The sequence below is a fragment of the Alosa sapidissima genome, chromosome 2 (genome assembly GCF_018492685.1).
Source record: "Alosa sapidissima isolate fAloSap1 chromosome 2, fAloSap1.pri, whole genome shotgun sequence".
NCBI classification, from domain to species: Eukaryota; Metazoa; Chordata; class Actinopteri; order Clupeiformes; family Clupeidae; genus Alosa; species Alosa sapidissima.
Window position 1 is genome coordinate 28,827,861 of NC_055958.1, and position 18,455 is coordinate 28,846,315.

An 18,455-nucleotide genomic window follows, 5' to 3' on the forward strand; every position below is an offset into this window, starting at 1 on the left:
GAGTGTGTGTGTGAGAGAGAGAGAGAGAAAGTGTTTATGAGTGTGTGTGCAACCGAGAGAGAGAGAGAATTCTTTACCACAAAGGACAAATGCTAGTGAGTAAAATATGGACCATGAACATCCACAGATAAAGGGGAAACATGGGGACTGTATTTCATCCATCTACATCTTAATTCTTCTCTCTCTCTCTCTCTCTCTCTCTCTCTCTCTCTCTCTCCCTCTCTCTCTCGCCCTTTACTCACTTTTTTCTTTCTCTCTACCTGTACTGGTCTCCCGCTCCCTCACTCTTTATCTTCCACCTTCCGTCTCTCTGTATCTCTCTCTCCCCCCTCTCTCTCTTTCCCTTATTCCTTCACTTTCCTCCTCTCTTCCTCCCTTCATCCTTCTGTTTCAATCTCTCTCTCCCTTCTCCCTCCTCTGCATTCTCTCTCTATGGTGTAGGGGTGCTGGTGCGGAGGACATGACTGGAGTGCAGGCCTTTGAGAGTGTAACGTGAGAGGGTCTGATCAGAGCGGGCCGGGAAAGCTGATATTGTGCGGCGCTTGTGACGGCACCAGCCGTTGCCTTTGTTGTGGGGGATTCAGCGTTTTAACTGGAAACAGGTTTGGGTCCCTTGGCCATGGAGAATTCACACCCTCCCATACACACATGCACACACACAGTTACTGTACATACACACACACACACACACACACACACATACACATTTATACTGTACCTATGCTTTGTGCATACTGTATGGTATACACACACACAAATACACACACACACACACACACAAACTAAGTGTATACATCCTTTTATGCTAGTCTAAAAAATATTACGTAAATTGCAAATATTATTAGGTCCACAGTATCTTCAATATTAGCCAATTCAGTCAGCACTGTGGTTTCTGTCAGCTTTATAAAACAGTCAGTGTGCATGTCCCAGGCCCCATCCAGATTTTAAATGATGCAGATTCAAATGGACAAGTGGGCTGGGCTGCTATACCGTAAACCGCACATCCGACCTGAAGAAAAGCCTAGAAACCCAAGAACCTCTCTGCCCACTCCCTCTCTGCCCACTCCCTTATTCGGTGGGGGTGAGACGTCCATACGGAGTCACACTCAAGAGGGCGTCATTATCATCATTGTTATAGTGGCGTCATCATCAGAGGATGCTAGGGATGAAGATCAATGCACATGTGCATTATTACTATTATTAAACAGTATTTTTTAGTGTATTCTTATTCTGAATAAGGGGGGGGGTTGTTGATCGGAGGTCAAAGTGTGTGTGTGTGTCTGTGGGGGGGGGGGGGGGGGTGGGTTGTTGGTCTGATTAATGTTGCTGGGCTTGCACCCAAATTCCACCTGAAGTCACAGTACTGGAGCTTTGGAGTGTTGGAGTTGATACTGTTTTGGCATTGACCGGTTGGCTTCTTCCCATGAAAACCCTAAAAAGCAGGGTCATCTGGCCTCATTGATATAGCTTGTTTTGACAGATTGACTGGCTTGTTTCTCACACATCTGGCAACTCTGGGAGTGCGGTGTTTATATGGGAAGTAGTTGATGTTAACTAGGCCAGCCATAACAGTTAGATTACTGCTCTTGCTAAAATTAGTGGTTTGTCAAAACAATAAGACAACAAGAAAGGATCTGTCGTCTCTTTTATAGATAGTATTCATTTTGTTATCATCATATAGTGATTACAGTACTATTGTAAAAATTATGGGTTTAACTGTGTCAGGCCAGGGGGATATAATGTGCAATAAACAAGACAAAATATATATTATGTCTATATTAATTTGTATGCAATATATATTTTATTTTTAATTGTTTCTTGGTGAAATGATGTCTACTCACTGTATATTATGATTCTTTCAATAATACAAAATAAAAATAACATAATATCAAATGGATATCAAATAGCGTATGATTCATCTATAGTTGAAATAATTAAATTAATTATTCTATTTAAAGTTCGGCCCAACAATTCATTGTGTGCATGTCTGCGTACTCCTGTGTGTGTGTGTGTGTGTGTGTAAGCGAATGTGACGGTAATCTGGATTCACACAGGGGAAAGTTGGATGTAAAGCACAAGGGGAAAAAGGGATCCCCTCCCGGCTGCCACAGTAAAGCTGTCAGCGCTGATCCGCCTCCCTGTGCTGCTCCTGAGCGGGACATATGAGACGACAGGTATCTGTGCTGCGCAGCAGGCTCTGACGCACTCTCTTCCCTCGTTCCTTTCTCATGGTACCCCATAAACATTTACCGCTGCGTATAACCAAGGGGTGCGCGGAACTGTACCAACGCACACACCTATACGTGCACAGACACACACACGCCACCTGTGACAGGACACACACACTGCACTAGACCGTGTAAACGGAGCGATCGCTCTCAATCCGTGTGACTGAGGAAAGTGAACGATCACACAGACACAAACCCTGCATGAATCACTATGAAATGTGGTTTTTTTTTGGTGGAAAGTTGTGAAAAGTCTCGCTGTTTCCGTTCGGCGAGCTCAAGAGCCGCGGCAGCCACAGGAGGCGCCCACTGGATGACACCGCACGCTATTTTGGCCTGCGAGCCGGCCAGAGAGGCCCCAGGAGGCGCGTGAAGGCCCAGGGGAGGCGCGAGGACACACAAGGGAGGCGCGAGGAAGCGCAGAGGTCTGTGGGTAATAAAACGAGGATGCCTGGCGTCACCTTCCTTTTCTCATCACGGATGAGCCGGGGCTGATGGGAAACGTCCCGCCTACTGCGCATCACTTCCTGTTGGTCTCTTGGCGACGTGGCAAGGCGATGAGGATGCCAAAGATACGCCCTCTTTCTGGTCATCGGTTTCATCCCAGTCTCTCCTCTTCTTCTCCCCCCTTCTCTTTCCCTTGTTCCCTCGTTCCCTCGTTCCTTCCCTCCCCCTCTCTCTCGGTATCTCAATGACTTCCTCTTGCCCAACCCCTCCCTCCCAGTCTCTATCATTCTCTCAGTGTCAAAATGTTGCCCTGTTTCAATCGAACACTTTGTTTCATGTCCTTTGCGCTTTCCATGGATTTTTCAGTTGTCTTTCTCTCTGTCCCCTATCCTTTCTCTATCCCTTTCTCTTTCCATCTTTCTCACTCTCTCTCTCTTTCTTTCTCTGTTGTCATCAGTGGTGCTCCATGTTGATGGGGTTTCCACGTTTGAAGGCGAAATGTGAGTCTTTATTGTGATCTGTGTGTGTGTTGATGTTTGGATAGGGCTTCTCCATGGTGGTGAAACAAAACGTTTCAAGTCTGGAAAAGTCCTGAGTACTGAGAAAAACATTCCCTCTCTTAGTCTCTCTCTCTCTCACTCTCTCTCTCACACACACACACACACACACACTCAAACATGAGTGTGCTTATAAATTCAACAACATTCAACGAAACACACACACACATGCACACATGCACACATGCACACACACACACACTCACACACACACACACACACACACACACACACACAGAATGTCTTCTTGTGGGTCTGTCCCTTGCAGTCCATTGTTCATGTTTTTCATTTACCACCCAATTTTGCTGATTTCTGAGAAAATTTCACGCTTTGTTGTACAACAAAAACTGAGCTGAGCTAACGCGGTCACGGAACCACTTTCCATTCAATGAGTAGGAGCAGTTTTTTACTCTCCCAGCATGAAGCTCTGCAATGCACTGATGACCATGTGCTGTGCTCCTAACATGCACGTTAGCTCCTATGCTCCTAAGCTTTCATCATTCAGAGATCTCTGCCCGATTAGACCGTACAAATGCATTTGATTGGCATCTGCCACCCACATACAGTAAGTAGATTCAGACAGAAAGAGAGAGAGAGAGAGAGAGAGAGAGAGAGAAACCTCAAAAACAGGAGATAGAGGGCATAACAGGATCTTGCCATCGCTAGGCATGGTTGACTTTCATCATATTGTGCACAGCAGAGGAGAGAATTATTAAGATGTTGTTGTTACTCTATAGAGTAAATTCCTTCATGAATAACAACATCCCACATTCACACACACTTAAACACACAGTCTCGATGCTGGATGCGTACTGTAGACACACACACACACACACACACAATCACCACCATGCACATAAACATACCGGTACACACAGCACTGGGGGAAGCAGGGGTTTAAGTGTTTATACCGGATCTGTTTGCATATGTAATACGTTTCATACATGTGTTTCAACACTGCATTTCGGTCGTTGCTTTTACCTTACCATTACCTTACGCATGCCAGTTATGTATTCACCAGCTGCCTGCAGCCTACTTCCAAAACTCCAAAGCTGCTTGCTGTCGGATTTGGTTCCAAGGACACAAGTTCAGTGTATCAACAACACTCAATAACAGTTTATGTGATGTGTTAATCAATTACATTTCCAACAATTTCACAACAGCTAGTTCTGGAGTAGGCCATTCAACTAGCCCGCTTGCTTACGATGAGACTCAGGCTGCGTAGTCGGCACCCGCTTCCTTATTTGGGTTTTGGGTTGCCAGGTTTTAGCCTATGACAAAAAGGTTGAAATTGAAACTAAGTGATCGTGTATGTGTAGGGTGTATTTCATACACAATCTGGCAACCTGGGAGATGTCAGGCTAATAGAAAAAATGAATAGATAAATGATTTTAAAATGAAGTTTGATGGCCATGCAAATTACGGGAGTTTTCCGGGAGAAATAACAAAACGGGAGGGTGCCGGGAGATGACCTTGAAATATGGGAGAACCCGGGAAAACAGGAGTGTTGACAGGTATGGTCTAGCATGGCAGCATCTGCCATCAGTGTATGAGTGTGTGTGTGTGTGTTCGGAGGAGTGGAAAAGTGCTATATAAATGCAGTCCATTTACCATTTAGCGCATGCACTTTCTCACACACACAGATATGCATGCAAAATGTCTGTGTGGTTATGTCATACCTTTATATGCAAATACCAGCATGCACACATGCATGCACACACACACACACACACACACACGCACACACACACACACACTTACTCAACCCATATGTGCAAATACCAGCTTGCACACACGAATACAGACACACACACACATACACAAATACACACTCAAACAAACACACACACACACACATACATATATTACATGCACACACACAGTGTCTGTCTGATTATTTCATAGCCTTTGTTCTCATCACAGACAAAACAAAAACAGAGCCCTGTCATAAACAGTCCTTCATTGGTAGCGCAGCTCGCCAAAGCCATAAAGCCTGTCAAATGATCCACATAATGGGCTTCTCTTAAAACCAGAGGAGGAAACGTCATCTGCCGAAAGCTGCAATTTAATGGCCTAACATCTAAGACAGCTGAAGCACTCTCCATTAAATCTCTCTGATGTCAATTAAATGTGCTATTATCTACAACATACTTCCACATGCTGGGTTTTAATGCAATATGTGAATCAGGTGCCCTCATTGAAATGCTTTTAAGATGATGGGGTGAAGCACGTCCACATACAGTGGGATGCATGATCTCTTACAGTCTCTCTTGCGGAGCAGAATAATGATGTAGCTATTGCTGACTTTGTCAAATAGTAAATAAATGTCTATTTGTTTGTATAAGAATTACAGCGGAAAACGAAATATTTTCCCCTGCAAAGTCACTGAGTGCTGTTGGCGTGAGAAAAAAAACAATCAGTGCTACCTAGCTCTAGAGTTGCTGCAGCCAACAGCTTGACTTGCCAGGCAGCTACAGTGCTATGCCAGTGGGTGAGGTACTGCAGGGGGTCCGCCAAATTATTTCATCTGAAGCATTTTTTTTCCCTCTTCAGAAAAATTCAAAACGTCCTATAGGCTACATAAACATAACGTAGAAAAGATGATTTGAATTCGTTTATAAAATATCATATAGGCTAGGCCTACACTGTATGAGTCTTCATGCAATCATGATTACTGTGGGAACATGCACCATTTAGTTAGCGTCCGTGCTCAGTGTCTCTCTCAGCCAAGGGGTGCTTGGGCTGAAAAAGGTTGAAGACCCCTGTGCTATACTATGGGGAGCATGATTTTAAATATGCCCCCAGAGTGTAGCACTGTAACTGCCTGGCTGCTCTAGCTGTTGGCAGGGATGGGCAAAAATACATCAAAATACAAAATACCCTAATTCTAAGTGTATCAAAATAAACTACAAAATACATAGCCACACCATGTATCAAAACAAAGTACTGAATATACTCTTTAAAAGGAGCACAATATCACTGCAAACCTTACATATCAATCTATTTAATCTATTCCTTCATCAGTAGGCCTACTGACTCTGTTGATTAAGTGGACAATGTTTGAGAGCAATCTGCCTACGAGACATGCCATAACCTGCAAACAGTCAACAGATCAATATGCTAACCTGCCTGTTACATCTCATAGCCTAAATACTGTATCAGAGATGCACTCAAAAAGTCACAATTGAATTTGTCAAGCGGTACAAAGTGGAGACAATCGTCAATGCATGCCCAGATTGAGCAATGTTACAGGGCAACAACATAACCGGTCCCATGTGTTGCGATTGGATTAAAGTTCTCAAGAAACTGATCATTAAAGTTCTAAAGAAACTTGAGGTTGGTATGAGGGAGTGTATTGTGTGTGTGAGCAACCTACAAGTTACTCATCTCTCACTGGATCATCTTCCTGAATCTCAATATGATCACAACAAGTCTGGGCAAATTATGAATTACATTTATTTTTCATCGTGTTACTTTAGGTGATACATGGGGCAACCTTTTGCAGGGCAAGCACATAACCAGTTCCACGCGTTCCAATAGGCTACTTGCACCAAAGGCCCTCTGCACGCTCGTTTGTTTCCGGTGGAGCCAGGTATGTTTTGAACTGTAATTAGTGTCTATATGGACCCGGCTGGGTGTTGCACTTGGGAATCAGCACGTTACGATAAAGAAGGATTTATGCTAATGTTACCTGTGTGCTAATGTTACCTACGTTGTGTTGAACCTGCACGATTCAGCCCTGCACACGCCCGGACTCGAACCCGCGAACAGCAGCACCTCGGATCGGGAGTCGAGCGCGCTGACAATTGAGCTAAAAGCCCAGGCTAATAGCTCGCATGCCAGCAGCACTCTTGAGGCATCGGGGAGTGAGGTTTACCAACATTCCACACGCACAGCTAAGCTAGCTGGCATCCGTTACATTCACCCCCTTAAACCTCACTCCCGATCCGCGTCACGCACCAAAGCTAGTGCAAATTGTTAGCCTGGAAAATCCAGACCCTGGTAATCTAGAAAGATTAAGGGTCTGGCTACGAACAATGTAATAGACCTCTGAAGTTCGCCTACAAAAAAGAACCAAAACAGCCATCTTTGCCCATTTAAGGAGATCCGGTTGTTAATTGAAGCTAACTACCTATGGCAAGTTGCATTGCAAGTTAGCTCTGGGGTAGCAAAAATCTAAGTGTACCGCCTTCACGTACCAGAGATCACAGTATCCACTCGAAGGCAGAGGACAAAAGTGTGTTCAAGAAAACGTCTGCATTTCAGACTTTTTCATCCCCACGAGAGTTTAAAAGGTGCGATAATTCAAAATCCCCATGTTGTTTCCCCATAGGAAAAATCGCCAGACACCGGATGTCAGATGGCAGCTTTTTTGTAGGCTAACTTCAGTGGTCTATGGCCCAACTCGAGGGACGGCACCAAGCATACATTTGAAAATCTCACTGCACGCAATTGGATAACACTAGACCAATGTTTACTCTGAATGATTCCGGACTTCGACGCAATTGGATAACACTACGATCAATGTTTACTGACCTCCAACGTTGCAGCGCTGTCATCATCAGATTAGCTCGCCTCTGGCCCGCCTATATCAGATACGCTGATTTGATTAGTTCCGCGGGATGCCAGGGGTAAAAGTAACGTGCATCATTGCTCATTGCCAGAGTGTCTCGCAGAGACAATATCAATTTCCAGGGTAGCAAATCGTATCAATTGGCTGGCAGTTGAATTAACGGCAGTGGACAAAATCAGGGCAGAGTGTAGGCTACAACTAACACTCACATTCCTCCCCTTAGTTTCAACGAGTCCGAAGTAATGTGAATACCTCGATCCCTCAGAAGTTAGCGTTGGCTGCATCTTGCTTGCTATGATTGCTCTTCATTGCCACCAGCCTCTGTCACGTACCGTGTGGAGCTATGATTGTACTTCATGCTACCAACCTTTGTCACATAGGCTGCTGTGTGGAGCTCGTGCCTATTGCAGCTGAGAAAGCAGCGCCGCTGTCAAATCTGTCCCTGGGAAAAGTAACGTTGCGCCAATTTTGAAAAAGGAACTACGTTACGTTACCAAATTGTCAGTAGTAGTGCGTTACACTACTTTTTACTCGAAAAAGTAGTTACAGTATGTTACTGTAACGCGTTACTTTGTAAAGTACTTTGTACTTTGTAACACGTTACACACAACACTGGTTACAACACAGTTAACACTCCACCGGATATTATGAGCATACAGGAAGGGCCTGTTGTGCACATAGCCTATTGGATGATTAAAGTTCTCAAGAAACTTGAGGTTGGTGTGTGTGTGAGCAACCTACACATATTCATCTTGCACTGGATCTTCTTCTTGAATCTCAATATTCTGATCACAATAACTCTGGACAAATTACTCTCTGGACAAAGTCAGCACCAGTCAGAGGCTGCATTCATTGTTTCACACTTTTATGATGTCATCACATCACCAAAAGTAGGTTATTGGTTTTACCAAAAAATATTTGGCAGTATATTTAAACTACAAAAGTACATACCTATAAAGTATTTTGATTCACAATACGAAGCCATTTTCTTCAACAAAATAAAATACAAATGGCAACATACTGGTTTGTATTTGAAATACTTAATTTTATATATTATCTATAACTATAATGTCAGTCCTAGACTATGGTAACATTATGTATATGCAGGCAGCCCTTTCCACACGGAAATTACTTGATGCAGCTTACCACAGTTCACTACGTTATATAACGGGATGGGTTTAGAACTCATCACTGTAAACTTGTGACAAAATGTAGGATGGTCTTCCCTATAGATAGATAGATAGATAGATAGATAGATAGATAGATAGATACTTTATTGATCCCCAAGGGGAAATTCAAGGGAAATATAGAGAAATACACTGCCTCCATTTTGTTTATAAGGCATTACTGGGAAAGTTACCTTTTTACCTAACTTCTCTTCTGAACATGAACTCAATCTGCCACAATTCCTTCATGGTGATGATAAAATACATGTATCAGAATACTGCCCATCCCTGACTGTTGGCTGCAACAACTCAAGGTCAGAGTTGTTGTAAAATGAGATGAGATGATCCTATTTTATTATCTCCCATCTGTGTTTCTTTCTTTCTTTCTCTCACCCCAATTCACACTTTGTCTCTGTACCTCTCTCTCTTTTTCACTTTCTTTCTGTCTCCTCTAACATCTGCTCTGTGTCGTTAAACTGAAAAGCTCAATAAAAATATTTACTTCCCTCTGCTCTTTGAGCTAAAAATATGCAGAGAAGGAAGTCAAGCGGGCAAATGGAGGGCCTGATTCTTATCAGAACGGCTCTTTCTCTCTCTGTCTGTCTTTGTCTGTGTTTCTTCTCTCTCCCCCCTTCACAAACATGCACAAACACACACTCTGTCTTTCATGCACAAACACACATTCTGTCTTTCATGCTCATACATACGCTCTCTCTCTCTCTCTTGCCCGCACACACACACACTAACACACATAAACGCACAAACCTGCTGGCAGACTGAAAGATGCTGCACGTCCAGCGTCCAGCTGCACCTAAGTATGCAGCCCCCTCCTGACCCCTGTCAGTGAACACAGCAGAGCCCATGGCAGAGGGAGAGGGTGGTTTCACTGCAGCGGGGCCAGTAAATTATCTGTGAAGCGGATGGAGCTCTCTCTGAGCTAAAAAATCTCAATACGAAAGGTCTGGCTGCTGAAGCTAGTGAGCAGAAAAAAACATCCTTCTTGTTCGAAACAAGGCAGAATGACCAGTCCCATCTAACATTGTGCCGTTTGTGTGTGTTTGTGTGTGTGTGTGTGTGTGTGTATAGTAGGCAAATAACAATAGGGAAGAGTGACTGAATGTGCGGGAGAACGTGAGAAAAACAAGAGTTTCTCTGCCAAACACCTTGGCTTGGAACCTGGACAGGGAATAACTGGACAGCCCCTCAACACTTAATCACACACATACTCTCTCTCACACACACACACACAGACACACACTCAGTCCCTCTGTCTCCTCTCTGTTCCTTCTCCCTCTACACACACACACACACACACACACACACATATATATATATATATATATATATATAGACAACACACACACATGCAACACACAGGCATGCGCTCCATGGATTGTGACTCATCATAACTGGCAGCACTGTAAGATTCCAATCAGTCTGTCTATCTTGTCATTTACATAATGTGTGTGTGTGTGTGTGTGTGTGTGTGTTTGTGTGTGTGTGAGAGGGAGAGGAAGTCTGGACTTGTGCCATGGGCCAGTACAGAAGACTGATTAAAGACTCTGACACAGCAGTTCCACATTGCCATGGGAACTGATTAACCCTGAAAGCCTTTCAAATGAGCCCTGAACAGTCAGGAGAGAAAGGGGAGTTAGAGTGGTGGAGAGAGGGAAAGAAAGACAGAGAGAAGAGAGAGTGGGAGGCAGACAGAGGAGGGAAACATTACTCCCTGAAGAAAAAGATAAAAAGAGAGAAACACAGACAGACAGGGAGAGAAGAAAAAAAACAAGAGCAAGCAGTCAGATCATTTGCTGCTTTTTCCATAATCTAAATGAGGGAAGCGAACAGTGATTCTTTCTCATGCTCCAATGATACCGTTTGGCAGGTCCAGGACACGTCAGATGTCCACGTCAAGCACATCATTACTCCTGCAGCTCATTTCACTTCTCGTTCCACACACACACACACACACACACACACGCATATACACATGCACACACAAACACATGCACACACACACACACACACACACATACACACACACACCCACACACACATATCCAGCAGGTCCAGCCAAGAGGGGACAGCTCAGCGTCAACACCAGGCCCCAAAGTCCAGCCAGAGTTCGTCTCCATCCAGCAATGTGTCTTGTCTTAAATGACACAGAACCAATCAATCATGTGCAAGAGAAAATATTTTTCATGGGCTATACTGTTTCAGGGAAGGGACCTGGCACATGACAGGGAGAGTGGAAAAGCTGAACGATGCCTGAACAGGACACACCCTATCAAAAAAAGAAGATGAGGAGGAGGAAGAAGAACAAGAAAAAGAAGAACAAGAAGATGGAACAACAACCCCACCACCAACAACAATAACAACAACAACAACAAAAGCTGCCGTATAGTTCATGTCGATAGCATTAAGCCAAGGTTAGACAGACAAGAAATCCCTCAGAGAGAGGGAGAGAGAGAGACGACATTCCTCCTGAAAGAAGAACCCGGTGGGAGCCCATGACTTTCTTTTACCCAGACTCCATTGCAGGGTCCCAGCGGTCGGTCGTGGTCATTAGTCCCAGAGGCACAGGGCCTTCAGGTGGTGGCCTCCCCACGCCATGACTGCATTTCACAAGAGAGCTGTCCAGAGTGCTGAAACAACACCATTTTCCTCAGGAAAATAAACTTCCCTACAACCTTAAACACTAACATAAACACCAACCAGTAAACACCACTAAAATAACTCAACACAACTAAAAAGGACTTCCCCACAACCTAGGCAACTTCCATACAACGTCTCTACAATAGAAACACAGCAAAGATACATTCTATACAAATTAAACAAGGCTAAAATAACTTTTACATGGCATTATTATTTTATTATTTTTCATGTACACAATGCTCTTATCCAGAGTACTCTTACCTAGAATGACAGTCCCCAGGCAACTCCAGGTTAAGGGCCTTGGTCAGGGGCGTGGTGGGACTGAAGCCAGTTCCAATCATCACTATACCACTACACCATTCTAAAACTGATAGTTCCGGTCCTTGATTGTGATTGGCTGAATCACGTTCGATGCCGTTGTAAAATCCAGCACAAACATACACCTTGACTGTATTCCGTTCTATATTACTGCGCTACCATAACTTGATACAAAAGTTAAAGTAGCTGTGTCTCGACGTTGCTTGGCAACCATTCAGATAGAGGAAATATATTTATTGGCGGAAGAATGACTATCTATGAATAAATCGTTACATTTCTTGTTGCTTTGCCTTTACTTTATGAAACTTTGCCAGGTATTTATAGCAACAGTTTTAGAAAAACAATAAGTCACTCGAGTCCATAGGTTACACTGATTCTACAACAGCTAACGCGTCGTGCCTACTGTAACAACGCCCCTTAGCTGTTGTAGAATCAGTGTAACCTACGGCCTCTCGGGGCTTATTGCTTAATTATACTATTATACCACTATACCACCATACCTCTATATCTCTATACCACTACACTACTATACCTCTACACCACTATACCTCTATACCACTACCACTACACCACTATACTACTATACCACTATACTGCTATACTACTATAACTACACCACTATACCTCTATACCACTACCATTACACCACTATACTACTATACCACTATACTGCTATACTACTATAACTACACCACTATACTACTATACCACTACACCACCATACCACTATACCACTACACCTCTATACCACTACACCACTATACCACCATATCACTATACTGCTATACCACTACACTACTATACCTCTACATGACTATACTACTATAACTACACCACTATACTACTATACCACTACCACTACACCACTATACCAACATACCTCTATACCACTACTACACTACTATACCACTATACCTCTATACTACTACACTACTATGCCACTACACGACTATACTACTATAACTACACCACTATACTACTATACCACTACACCACCATACCTCTATACCACTACTATACCACTACACCACCATACCTCTACCACTACACCACCATACCACTACTATACCACTACACCACCATACCTCTACCACTACTATACCACTACACCACCATACCTCTATACCACTACTATACCACTTCACCACCATACCTCTATACCACTACTATACCGAGTACTATATCTATACTACTATAACTACACCACTATACTACTATACCACTACACCACCATACCTCTATACCACTACTATACCACTACACCACCATACCTCTATACCACTACTATACCGAGTACTATATCTATACTACTATGCAACTCACCAAGTGGTTAGTGGTGTTCGTTGATGTTCCAAAACAAGTAGCGTTGCGAAATACAGTTTCTGTCGTGTTTTATTTGGCATTTTGTAAAATCCCATTGATTTCTGTTGGAAGACTCATTGCACGTTGATATTACTGCGCCACCATCTATGCTTCAGGTTCAAATATTGAGCGGTTGTGAGCTGTCTAAATAAATAGTTCCACAATAGCAAATAAGACGGCTGGAAATCATACATTGCGCCGATATATTTGCTTTTAATAATCAACGAACACCACTAACCACTCGGTGAGTTGCACAGTTTTGAAAACGAACGTTAAGGGTTGTTTTAGGACATGTTTGAGTAGCCTACAGTATGCCTGTTGGCAGCCTCTCTGAGTAGTCAAAATCGATTCAAAACGAGTCAGAAAAGTCGAGACAGGACCAATCGTCAAAATTTCGGTGTCCACCACTCTAGTTCATCCAAAACAAACCAGAAAAGGGACTCAAAGTGCTAAATACCGGAATTTTCCTTTAACTATACCACTATACTACTATACCAGTACACCACTATACCACCCCCATCACCCTCCACTTCCCCACAACTTTAACATACCTTCCTTACCACTATGACAGAGCTAAGATGACTTCCCAATAACTGTAAAATAGCAACACAAAGTTCACAACCTATAGCTAAAGCCAAAACATCTCAGAGAATGCATACACCATCTATTGCCATCCACTCCACCACGTGTTAAAGGTTATGTATATTATCCATGCATATAAATCAGCACAGAACAGTATATTTCACATCAAAACATTATGTTCACATGTGTTTGGGATAAAGCACGTTGTTTAAGTAGCCATGAACAAAATGCTGTGTTCATGAAGTAGCTTCTTCTTTTGTATTTTGTGAGGAGGTATGGGGTGTAAATCATACCTCCACTGGCCAAAGTATGCATGCGCCTGGGTGTGTGTGTGTGTGTGTGTGTGTGCACGTGTGTGTGTGTTTGTGCATGTGTGTGTGTGCGTGCGTACCTCCACTGGCCTAAGTATCCGTGCATGTGCGTGTGTGTGTGTGTGTGTGTGTGTGTGTTTGTGTTTTGGGCTCCAGGGCACTCTGAGTGGGTGCAGACATCTGTGGCGTGCCGTCTCCCTCTGGAGGTGAGAGAGAGGGGGGATACATCACACTGACAGCCCCCAGCAGAGTGAGTATGAGGAATAAATGGAGAGAGAGAGAGTGTGAGAGAGAGAGAGAGTGAGAGAGAGAGAGAGAGAGAGAAAAATAATAAAGCGCACCTGAATTACACTGCATTGCATTGCATTGAGAGACAAGATACGGAATGTTTAAAGACAGATATATAGAGAGACCATATGATGGTATGTGGGAAGAAAAAATAATGTGATAATGTGAGTGAGTGACTGGTAAAACAATAGAAAATGAAAATAACAGCAAAAAGGCAGAAGGCAAAATAAATGTGACTTCTAATGTAGACAGATAGATAGATAGATACTTTATTGATCCCCCAAGGGGAAATTCAACATGTTGTGATGATGATTTTTCAGAGAGAAGGAAAGACAAAGAGAAAGGAAGAGAGAGAGGAGGAGGGAGCGAGCGAGAGAGAGAGGTGAGCAGCGCTAGTTTCCGCTGATAGGTGAAGGTGTGGAGAGGGTTATAGAAATTGAATGAGGCTGCTGTGATCAGGAGAACACACCAGCCGTCAGCAGGCCATCAAACACACTGGCCCGCCATCAGTCATCACGCACGACATTTACTGCCACCCAGGGAATACACACCGCTGTGTTTTACTGCTAGACAGAGAGAGACAGAGAGGGAGAGTGAGAGAGAGAGAGGAGAGAGAGAGAGAGAGGAGAGATTTTTGACTTATGAAAACCTTTTATTTACAATGCCATTTGAAAACAATTGAAATATAAAGATTTGTCTATTTCACCAATAGGAAATAAGCTCTCCAAAGTCGTTAATAAAAATGAATGGGAGGTATGGGGAGAGAGAAACAGGCATAAAAGAGACAGTGAGAAAGAGAGGATAGACAGAGCAATAAAGGAACAGATATAGAGAAATGGATGGGCAGCGAGAAGGAGGGATAGAGGAAAGTAAAACTGAAAAAAGGTTCTCAGAGGATCAAAAGGGGTGGTGCTGGATCCTCGACATTTCAGAAAATGTCAAAAGGAATCAAAAGAAAACACTTTTCCCGCCTAATTTTCCACTTCTAGTGAGAGTTTTCAAAAAGCAGCAAAAGGACAGAGGGGACGTGAGAGACGAGGAAAGGAACACAAATCAGTAATGTATAAAGACAGATACAGATAGACTAGGTTACGGGGACGCTGGCGAGACACGTCGCTCCGTCTGGCATCATGTTTTTGTTTGTTTTTATGTAATGTTCATAATTTTATGTAATGTCATGTTTATTTTTGTATTGGTTTGTCTAGTTAAATGTTTTCCCTATTTATTTACGCTATTTTTGATAGTTTTCATGTAATTCTTAGTCCTTTTTACATTACATTACATTACATTTGGCTGACGCTTTTTAGCCAAAGCGACTAACAACATAGTAAACAGTTTAAGTTTTAGAGCAGTTCTCAACAATTTTAGGACAATTTAAAAACATTAGAGTACAGTAAGAATAAGTGCATCAGTGAGTGCTGTTTTTAACAGTTACTTGTCAGTTTGAGACGACTGGTGAGTGCTAGGATCAGTAAGACTTGTTGTAAGTGTTGCTATGAGAGGAGATGTTCTCTAAAGAGCTGGGTCTTCAGGAGTTTTCTGAAAATGGAGAAGGATGTCTCTGCCCTTGTAGGAGCTGGCAGTGTGTTCCACCAACGAGAAACAACAGATGAGAAAAGTTTGGATTGGCCTGAGCGTACCGGTGGTAGAGCTAGACGTCGTTTTTACTCCTAAGTCAGCTGATGTCGTTGACATTTGTCCATTGGGAGCTTGCTATGGCTAGCTTTTGCCCTAGCTGGGCATCGGACATCCTTCCATCTATCCGTGAGCGGTGCAGCACTTCACTGTCTGGTCGAGGGGATCTCTCGGAACAGCTGGACCGAGGTTACTTTGCGAAAGATCTGCCGTGGCCGCCGAGCTGTTGCTGACCTGCGAGCTGCCATGCCAACTGCAGACTAACTGGGCCTCTGACATCCTTCCATCCATCCGTGAACAGTGCACTTCACTGTCTGGTCGAGGGGATCTCGGGACAGCCGGACATAGGCTTTACTCTGCGAGAGATCTACAGTGGCCGCCGAGCTGTTGCTGACCTGCGGGCTGCCTTGCCAACTGCAGACTGGCGTTAACGGTGAGGAGCTGCATTCTCACGGAGCGGCAGACGGTCGCTGTTGGGTCCACCGAGTTGCGGATCTGCACGATCGCTCAGTACTTTGGACTGTGCTTCCATCATCTCCAGACTGCAGTCTAGCAGGCCTAGCTTCTGACGTTGGCGTTGTCTCCGAACTGCCAGTGAGTTCACCGGGTTGGTCAGTTGCTGAAGAACTTTGTTGGCATTGCATCGGTTGTGAAGACACAGCTCTGTGCGCAGTTTTCGCGGATCATCATTGCCCTTGGACATTTTCGGCTGGTTTGGAGATTGGACTAATTTTAACATCACTTTTTCCCCTTTTAAAATATATTTCCTTTTTTTTTATTTGTTTATTTGTTTTGTTGTCTGTCTTGTATGTCTTGGTGTCACGGGTACGCTGGCGACTACGCCGCTCCGTCCGGCATTTTTTGTATTTGTTATTTTTTAAATGTATTTGTCTTGTCTTGATGGCATGGCGCTGGCGACTACGCCGCTCCATCCGGCATCTTTTGTCTTGTTGTTATGTGTCTTGTTTGTGGAGCGCTTGGATTGCACTATGTGCATGTTAAATGCGCTTTAAAAATAAATCTGACTTGACTTGAATCTGACTTGACAAATCAGTATGGTAAAAAACACACAACACATTTTCCCCACAACATCTTCAGCGCCAGACGTCCAGAGGCCTCCCAGCACAAGAGAGGGGGGGCTGGGCTGACCAGGACTCCAGTATTTATTCATCAGGACACCCGAGGGACAGATCTCCAGATTAGTAACCAATACAGCGCACAATGACATCATTTTGTCTGCAAGTCAACAAGTCTCCAGTTAACATCTACCACCCATGGAAACTTCCTCTTAATACTGCTGTCTTTAATACATAGACAAAACAACAGAATAAGGAAAAGTGAGAGAATGACATAGAAAGAGGGAGAGAGAGAGAGATGGACAAACAGAATACAAAAGTATGTGAGAGTCAGAGAAAGAGAAGGATATAGACAGACAGACAAGCAGAACAAGAGAAGGGTGAGAGCTTCTCTTAAAGGCAGAACCATGGACCATGACTGGAAACTGTGTGTCTTCAGATTGTGAAACACTAGAAGCTATTAAGTCAAATGGATGGAAATTATCTGACTACACAAGACTTCAAAGAAAATGAATTGGTGTTATTTTACATGTGTCATCATTTTATATTGTTATTATGTTTATTGTAAGGGTTGTGTGTGTGTGTGCGCATGTGTGTGTGTGTGTGTGTGTGCGTGCATGCGTGCGTGCTTGTGTGTGTGTGTGTGTGTGAGAGAGAGAGAGAGAGAGAGATGGGGAAAACTCCATAGAGACACATAAATGTCGTTGACAAGCATTTGTCGCGTTCACACACATCACAAAAGCACACAGTTTAAATTTCTAAAATGTATAGTATATGTATGAAGTATATTTCAGTTTCTTTTGAGATATCTGTGTCAACATGTGTGATTATTTCTCTTCTATGTGTGTGTGTGTGTCTGCATATGTCCACACACATATGTGTATGTGCTTGTGTGTCTACATCTCGTCTAACTCCAATGCTGTTTGACAGACGGAGGGTGGTGTTTTTAATCTAGGGGTGTGATGTGAGCAGGGGCCTTCGTTATTTTGGCCCGGACCCACGTGGAACGAAAGGACTTGGGGGAAACAAGACTCCACACTCACACACATACACACACACGCTAATGAAACCATTCTGAAGAATCGTGTGTGTGTGTTTGTGTGTCTATGTGAGTGTGTATGTGTGGGGGTGGACAGAGAGAGAGAGAAATGAAGAGGGAGCAAAAGACAGAGAGAAAATGAAGAATGAGAGAAAGATATGAAGATAGGGAATTTGTGAAAGCGAGTGAGAGACATATACACACACACACACACACACAGG